A 9,256-nucleotide genomic window follows, 5' to 3' on the forward strand; every position below is an offset into this window, starting at 1 on the left:
CATATAATGACACATATATGTATATAATTAGTGATTATACAACTAATCATGTAAGGGAAAACACCTTAGAGACAAGGAAACACTTGAATGAAGGTGTTAGAATCACATATGATTGCATATAAAGGGTGTATGGCCACACAATGGTGTTTATGGCCAACGTGTTCACGGCCCTTTGTGTTTAAGACCATATGGTTTACGGCCCTATGTGTTTACGGCCATAAACTCATGAATTCTTGTGCCAAATGGTGTTTTAAGGTCTTTCAAGCATTAAGGAAGTGTTCTAGACCCATTCCTAGCCTTAAGAAGAGTTTATGGCCAAACTAGGAGCCTTAACAAGGGTCCACGACCAAGGGAGATGCTCCTGGTCATAAACTCTCATAGATCTTGGGAATTGGTTGTTTTCAAGGATGCAAATCAAGAGCTTCTACTAGATAACAATTATATGGAAAGGATACTTACGATATTGAAGCTAAAAGGGTTGATTTCGGCCCAAAGAACTAGTGTGTGTTCTTGGTGTTCTTGAAGATCTAACCCAAAAGATGAAATTCATGGATTAAATCAAAGGGTGATTCTAGTTAAGGAGATGTATCAACTAATCTAAGGATGAAACACTTACATTTTTGAAGATAAAAATGAAGATCCTTATGATACTTGAGAGAGAAATCGGGTTTCTTGACTTGAAATGGTGAAGAATAAGGAAAAGTGAAGGAATATCATACTTAAGGCCATGAGTTTACGACCATAAACTCATGTGTTGTGGCCATAAACTCCTCATTATGGAGTTTATGGCATGCTTGGTGGTTTTGAACTTCAGTTGATACTTCCTAACACTCAATCATTGAATGTACTAGGCTGAGAACACTCAAACTGACCCTAAACAGTGCTAAAAGATAGCAGAAGCAAGTCTGACTTTGATTAAGTTGAATGGTTGTACAAGATAGAAATATCGGGTTGTCACATCATCCCCCCGTTAGAGAGAATTTTGTCTCGAAATTAGAGTTTAAGCAATTAAGTAGTTACAAATAACTAAGCGAAAATATGAGGATATTTCAGTTTCATTTGATCCTTGCATTCCCAAGTGAATTCAGGTCCTCGCTTGGCCTTCCAGCGAACCTTCACTATCGGGATACGACTTTGCTTCGTTTGCTCGACCTCTCGGTCCATGATCTCTATTGGTTCTTCCACGAAGTTGAGGCTCTCGTTGATCTCGATCTCGTCGAGTGGGATTACAAGAGTCCCATCAGATAGACACTTTTTTAAGTTCGAGACGTGGAAAGTAGAATGTACGTTACTAAGTCCGCGAGGTAGTTTGAGTTTGTAAGCTACAAGACCAATTCTAGAGATAATATTGAAAGGCCCTATGTATCTTGGATTTAGCTTTCCACACTTTCTGAAGCGTATCAATCCCTTCCAGGGTGAGACTTTCAATAGCACGCGGTCTCCCACCAGGAATTCCAAAGGTTTCCTTCTCTTGTCTGCGTAGCTTTTCTATCAGTCTCTAGAGGCTTTCAATCATTCATGAATTTGAATGATCTTCTCTGTCGTTTCCCGTATAATTTTCAGACCTGTGAGAGTGTTGTCAGGAACTCGTCCTTTAGCTAACTGTGTGTCACCCACCTCAACCCAGCACAGAGGTGATCTACACTTTCGGCCATAGAGGACTTCGAATGGAGTAGCCTTTATGCTCGTGTGATAATTTTGGTTGTAGGAAAACTCGACAAGGGGTAAATGAGTATCCCATGCCTTCCCAAAGTCGATCACACAGGCTCGCAACATATCTTCCAAGGTTTGAATAGTTCTCTCAATTTGTCTGTTGGTTTGCGGATGGTAGGTTGTACTCATGTCCAACCTAGTTCCTAGGGAACTCTGTAGCGACTGCCAGAACCTTGAAGTGAATCTACCATCTCTATCGGAGATAATAGATATAGGAACACCATGCCATCGTACGATCTCCCTAATGTATGTTCTCGTTAGCTTTTCCATCTTGTCAGTATCTTTGATGGGCAGGAAATGTGCGGACCTTGTTAACCTCTCAACGATCACCCAAATGGTATCGAGACCACCCGTTATTTTGGGCAACTTGGTTATGAAGTCCATTGTGATTCGCTCCTACTTCCACTTTGGTATCTTCGGTTGCTGTAGTAAACCTGAGGGTTTCTGGTATTCGACCTTAACCTTGGTGCAAGTAAGGCATTTACTCACGAAGATAGCAATCTCTGCTTTCATGTTATGCCACCAGTATAACTTATTAAGATCCAGATACATCTTATCTGAACATGGGTGGACGGAATATCGATTGTTGTGCGCTTCGGTCATGACCAAGTCTCTGAAGCCACCGTGTTTCGGTGTCCAGATCCGGTCCATGAGATATAAGGCTCCGCCACCCTTGACTTCCAAGTTTTTATCCATACTTCTCAGGGATTCACCTGCCACATTTTCATGTTTCAAGGCTTCTAATTGAGCCTCCTTGATATGCGTGGACAAATGCGAATGGATAGTCATAGTCAATGATTTTACTCTACGGCCAGAGTATTATTTCTGAATTAGGGCGTCAACTACTACGTTGGCTTTACCGGGATGATAACGAATTTCGCATTCATAGTCATTGAGTAGCTCGACCCACTATCATTGTCTCATATTGAGTTCCTTCTGGTTGAATATATGTTGAAGGCTCTTGTGGTCTGTAAAGATAGTGCTTTTCGTACCATACAGGTAGTGTCTCCAGATCTTTAGAGCAAATACCATTGCTCCTAGCTCAAGATCGTGTGTGGCGTAGTTTACTTCATGCATCTTCAGATGTCTTGAGGCATAGGCGATGACCTTACCTCGTTGCATAAGGACACAACCGAGCCCTTGGTTGGATGCATCGCAATAAACTACAAAGTCTTCTAACCTTTCTGGGAGGGATAGTATCGGTGCAGTGCATAAGGCTCGTTTCAGCGTTTGGAATGCCTTTTCTTGTTTCTCTTCACAGTCAAAGGTCAAACCTTTCTGGGTTAACGTAGTAAGTGGCTTCGTGATCCTAGAGAAGTTCTGTATGAACCTACGATAGTAGCCAGCGAGGACTAGAAATTGACGAATTTATGTAGGCGTCTTCGGTGCTGACCAGCTCTCAATGGCTTTAATTTTGGAAGGGTCCACATGAATTCCCTCTTCGCTAACCACATGGCCTAAGAATTCGACCCTTCGGATCCAAAATTCACATTTACAGAACTTCGTGTAGAGCTTCTCTGACCGTAGTGTTTCTAAGATCTGTCGCAGATGTTTACTATGCTCCTTCTCACTACGAGAGAAGATAAGTATGTCATCGATTAATACAATGACGGATTGATCCAAGTAAGTATGACACACCCTATTCATTAAATCCATGAATACTGCGGGCGCATTAGTCAATCTGAATGGTATCACTACAAACTCGTAGTGTCCATAACGAGTTCAGAAGGCTGTCTTCAGAACATTCTCCTCTAGCACTTGTAACTGGTGATACCTGGATCTCATATCAATCTTTGAAAAGTAATTCGCCCCTTGCAGTTGGTCGAACAAATCGTCTATGCAAGGCAGAGGGTAACGATTCTTAACGGTTAGCTTGTTCAATTCTCCGTAGTCGATGCACATACAGAATGATCCATCTTTCTTCTTCATGAATAAGACCTGTGCTCCTTATGGTGAGAAGCTTGGTCTAATGGAGCCCTTGCTGAGCAGTCCGTTAAGTTGATCGGATAGTTCTTGCATCTCAGCTGGTTCTAGACGATAGGGTGATTTGGCTACTAGGGTATCCCCTGGAACTAAGTCGATTTTGAACTTGACTTGGCGTTGCGGTGGTAATCCTGGTAGTTCTTCTGGAAAGATGTCGGGAAAGTCGCGTACTACTGGGATGTTCTTTAGGTCTTTCGACTCATGACTCGTATCAACAACATGAACAAGGAATGCATGATATTCCTTACGCAAGTACTTCTGAGCTTGAATAATTGAGATGATATGAAGATTCGTGTCGGGTTTGTTGCCATAGATAACTATAGCTTTGCTAGATGGTAGATTAAGGTAAACAGCCTTTTCAAAACACATGATGTCGGCACGATGAAGACTCAACCAATCCATGCCGATTATGACTTCGAAACTTTTGATTGAGATCAACATGAGGTTGATTGGAAATGAATGGATATCTAGAGTTAGAGTACATCCTATGTATATACTGATAGTGCTCTCAGTCTTTCCGTTAGCCATTTCTACATTGAATGTTCTTTAAGTGCGCGTGGTTTTTGTTTAAGTAAGTGAGCAAATTTCTGGTTCATGAAACACTTTTCTGCTTCGCGATCAAACAGTATGCATGCATAAGAGTTATCGAGGAGAAATGTACCATTGACCACAGTAGGGTCGGCTGTCGCTTCCTCGTGGCCTATAGCCAAAACTCTTCCCAATCCCCCCACGTTCCCTGCCTTCAGGCAGTTACTTTTGTAGTGACCCACCACGCCATAGCCGTAGCAAGCTTGGCCCATGCCAATGTCAGGGACTTGGTTGATTGGCCTTGTCGGAGCTTTGTAGAAACGGGCAGTGCGCCCTTTCCTGTTGCAGTTAGCGCACTGCCTCTCCCGGCAGGGTCCATTATGGTGGAAGTTTCACTTGTCGCACTTGGGCAACCTTCTAGCATACTTCGTTGGCGCAGTAGTAGTAGGTGCTATCGCAGCATGAACAACCACGACCTGCTACTTTTTCGTATATTTCTGCGCTGCTTTTTCCTTCTTGTTACCCCAGACCTTCCGCTTGTTGTCTGTGGCTTTGGATGGTTCGGGTACAGTGATGGTTGTTGTTGTTGGTGTGCAGACTCCCTGATCAATGAGCCGTTGTGCCAACCGCTTGGCACTGTCAAAAGTAGCGGGGTTTGAAGCCAAGACATTCCCTTGGTATGGTGGCACCAGCCCCCATATATACCTCACTATCTTCTTCCCTTCAGTAGGGACCATTCTCGGACATAATGCCACCAGATCACTGAATCTGACAATATAAGCCACTATATCAGGGCCCTTTATGTTTAGGCTCCAGAGTTCCTGTTCAAGTTTCTGAACCTCCCCCCTTGGGCAATATTTTTCAATCATGAGCTCCTTCAGAGCTTCCCAACCCATAACATTAGCCACTATCAGAGTAAGCTACTTGATATGGCTATTCCACCATGTGAGGGAAGGTGCAGACAAAATTTTTTACTTTGCTTCCTTCTGGACAGGAGCAAATCTCGAAGATCGACTCCTTTTTCTCGAACCATTGCGAGAGGGAAATGATTCCACCAGTTCCGTTAAAGGATATGGGCTTGCAGTTGGCGAAGTCATTGTATGAGAACTCCCTAGAGTGCATTGGGACATCACCTTGAGTAGAATGTACTGTTGTTCCACCTCCGCTAGTATCGATCGTACTGAATTGAGCTAAGGATCTCGCAACAGCTGCAGATACCGCAACTTGGAGAGCTGCAGGATTGTATTATGGAGGAGGTGGTGGTGGTGGTTGAGTTGGAGTTATCAGAGGATTGTGTCTCGATGATCGACACAGAGGCATCTTTTAACTAAAAGTTTACAAAGATGAAGATAATAGTAAGAATCGATTGTAAGTATAATGATAGTGATCCATGGACTAAATCACCATAGTTCAACAATTAAATGAGTGCATGATTGAAATAGAGATATAACAGTAGGAGTGTGAAAACATTTGGACAAAGATTTTATAACATGTTAGATAACTGTCAATAATATTGGCATTAATGATGTAATAAGTTCGGGAAAAAGACCTAGAAGTAGGTCTTACATCAAACCAACATAAGAAATTTTTGACAGCACCAAGACCTTAATAGATTAACAAGTTTAGAGTCTGATCATAGACAAGAATTTAAAACTAGAGCTTTTACATATACTAAGTTATATCCAAAAGAGAGAGTAGAGCAGGCTCTATCTACGACGAGAACCGCTCGAATGAGCCCTTGATTATGCCAGACGGCGCTCCATGTCTAGCATGCGACTTTCAAACGTTGCCTGACAAGCTCGAAGTCTCCTGAATTCATATTGGGACTCAGTAAATTCTCTTTGCAGGACAACATTCTGGTTCAGGGTCCTTCCATGAGCAGTTTCTAGATGATGGATGCGAACTGTATTGACTCCCGCATCGACATCAACCTCCATGACTCGATTGACGGTTGCCCTTCCCTGATCATCAATTCTTGTAATCCTACGAACCAGGATAGGCAAGACTCTGTCTGCTGAGCCCCCCTCGCTAAGATTGTAGAAGTTTCGGTCCCCATTGTAGGGTAAGGGTTGACCCTGCTCGTGACTCCATCGGTTCAAGTTTGTTGCCCACAGGGGTGTCGGGCCTTGAAATGTTGGACGAGGGTTTGGATTTAGGATCGGAGCCACCTAAGGTAGATTATTGATATCGCAGGTACTTCTTCTGGTTCGGCGTCGAGCCAACCAGCATTTCCTTGATTTGGGAAGTATGGGTCGCCAGGGAGATGGAATCCAACCATGATATCTACGCGAGAAAAAAGGGTATAAGAATCTTATATAAATAGACGTACTACTTAAGATAATTATAAGATGATCCTTACCAGTTACTTCAACACTCGCGTAGTGCATACCAGTTATATGTAATCAAAACAGGATAGACCTTCGAATAAATGACCCTAACTCTAAATCCACAACCAAACAAGGAACATGAAGTAAAGCAAAGATCACAGATTCTAAGTCTATGACACCTTAGTTACATATAACTTTATGGTATCCACTAAGCAATTATTGACCTACTAGTAAAGACCTTTTTATTTTTCACATAAGTAATTATAGTACACAAAATACTCCTATAGTATTTCAAGCTTCTTTTTAGTAGTGTTGGTAGGTTTTTAGACTTGTTGCAACATCACAACCATTCTTGGGCATATGCTAATCACTTCTCGGACCAACATAGTCGATCAGGCTATGTCATTCCCAAAACTAACCATACATCCCCAAGTCTACTTGTACTGTTCCACAATCGTAATACTTTGTTCTGTTCTAGTATGTCACTGATCCTAGTATGAATGCAAGTATGTATACTTTTAGTTAAATATTTTATTATTTAAAAAGTATAAACTCTTGGTCAGAGTATTTTAATCCCTTTGTGTTTATAGTTTGTATATCTTTTATGGGTTGATATACTCAATTCACTATAAACAATGTTCTAATACCAATCTGTCACACCCAAAAACGGGAATGACGGAAACATTCTGGGGCGGAGGACGTCATGTACAGTAGGGATGAGAATTTGGCCCGAAAACCCGAACCGAACCGAATTAGACTCGAATAAGCAATTCGATTCAGTTTTCGGGTATCTATATAAGGCTTATTCGGTTTTCGGGTTATTCGGTCCGGATTACCCGAATAAGGGCATATTCGGTCCAAAAGGACCGAACCGAATATGAAAAGTCACATTTTTTTCCACTTGCACGATTGCTTATTTGGTCTTGTGTTCTATCGATCGTTACCCAAAATACCCACGTAATGTTTAATGTTTAACTTATATACTTATAGATAGATTTTTGGGTGTTTTAAATGTTTAATGTTTAGTGTTTAATATGTTGCTTAATAACTATATCTTAAGAATGTGGTGGTTGGATTTTACATTTTATATATCAAGAATAGTTAATCCGTGTTATTTGTGTTTATCATAAGCTACAAAAGTCATACAAAATACAATATTTATAATCACATTGTAAATGTTATTTGGGTTATTCGGCTCCTTAATCATCTTGTACATGTTATTTGGGTTATTCGGGCCGGAACCGAACCGAATCGAATAATACCCGAACCGAACCGAACCCGTATTGCTTATTTGGTTCGGTTTTCGGTTCATATAATTACCCTTATTCGGTTTTCGGTTTATTCGGGTTCGGGTTGGTTCGGTTCGGTTCTGACCCGAATAACATCCCTAATGTACAGTATCATAACAATGAAATATAGTAAACAAGCAACAACATCATCCATTGCATCAATAGTATAATTCAATACAAGTGTTCTGTGTTAGTAATATAAGACGCCAAAAATGAATAATCAAAATAAAGACGAGTCTTGAATGTGCTTCGTCTTCTCAAAATCTGGCCATCAGTACCTGTCTACTAGTGACCTGTTTGAAAGAGTTTATCAGCATTAAAGCTGGTGTTCATAAGTACTATAGTGTCATTTGTTTGTATATGTTTGAAGAAAATGTTTGTAAATGTATAAAGTAAATGTTTGTAGTAAATGTTTGTATATCCTAGAAAATCCTATATTTTCTACTAAAATGTAGTGTTCTACCAAGACTCGACTGTTTTGTAAGTTTGTTCGTTTGTAAAAGTATGCATTTTTCCCAAGTACCTATCATTCTCAAAATATAGTTTACATTATCGTTTATGTGAGAAGATCACAAAGTGAATGCAAATGGGAAAATAATGAAGTACTGTAGTATTGTATATATAGTAACTACTGTTGTACTAACTACCTTAAACCATTTGTTAATTAAGGTATAATGTGATGAGCTTATAAGCATACTTGATCGACTAGTGAAAACACGACGCACGAAGATATCAAAATGGTATGACATTTGTCACCCGCAGACCTGCAGGTCCCACTCTAGCTAGCAGGAAGGTGTAGAATGGTCAGTCCAGTATAGATCTATACATAAATTCACGCTCTCCCTCCAGGAGAATTTGGTTACAAAACGTGACACGACTGTAGGTTGCCATGCCATGAAGTAGTGGCTCACATTAGTGTTATAGTATTCTTGTATTTGTATAGTATGTTCCCTCTGTACTAGTATATTGTATGTTCTCTTGTATAGTGTATAGTATGTTCCTCTTTGTTTCTTGTTATAGTATGTTCTTATGTTTCTCATTTTAGTATGTTTGAACTGACTCATGTATGAACTAACTCTCTTATGTTTCTTTGCACTAGAAATAGTGAGCAGTATACTTCTAAACTATACCTATTATAGTTTACTAGTAGTCTTGTTTGAATAACTGTGTATGTTTGTATACCTTTGCTTCCCAAAGGTATTAAACTGAGGTAAAAGCTTTTATATCTATACACATATACATAATATATAACTAAGATTCAAACGACACTCGGACAAACAACAGGGAACTCTAAGTCCACAACCAAACAAGGAACAAGAAATAAAGTGAGTTATCAGTCCTAAGTCCTTCCAACCTTGTTTATATAACTATATCTGTATAGACATGGTTTTCACAATATATAAGTTTAAAAGAGTT

The sequence above is a fragment of the Lactuca serriola genome, chromosome 5 (assembly GCF_051521515.1).
Source record: "Lactuca serriola cultivar US96UC23 chromosome 5, Lser_US96UC23_V15, whole genome shotgun sequence".
Taxonomy (NCBI): Eukaryota; Viridiplantae; Streptophyta; class Magnoliopsida; order Asterales; family Asteraceae; genus Lactuca; species Lactuca serriola.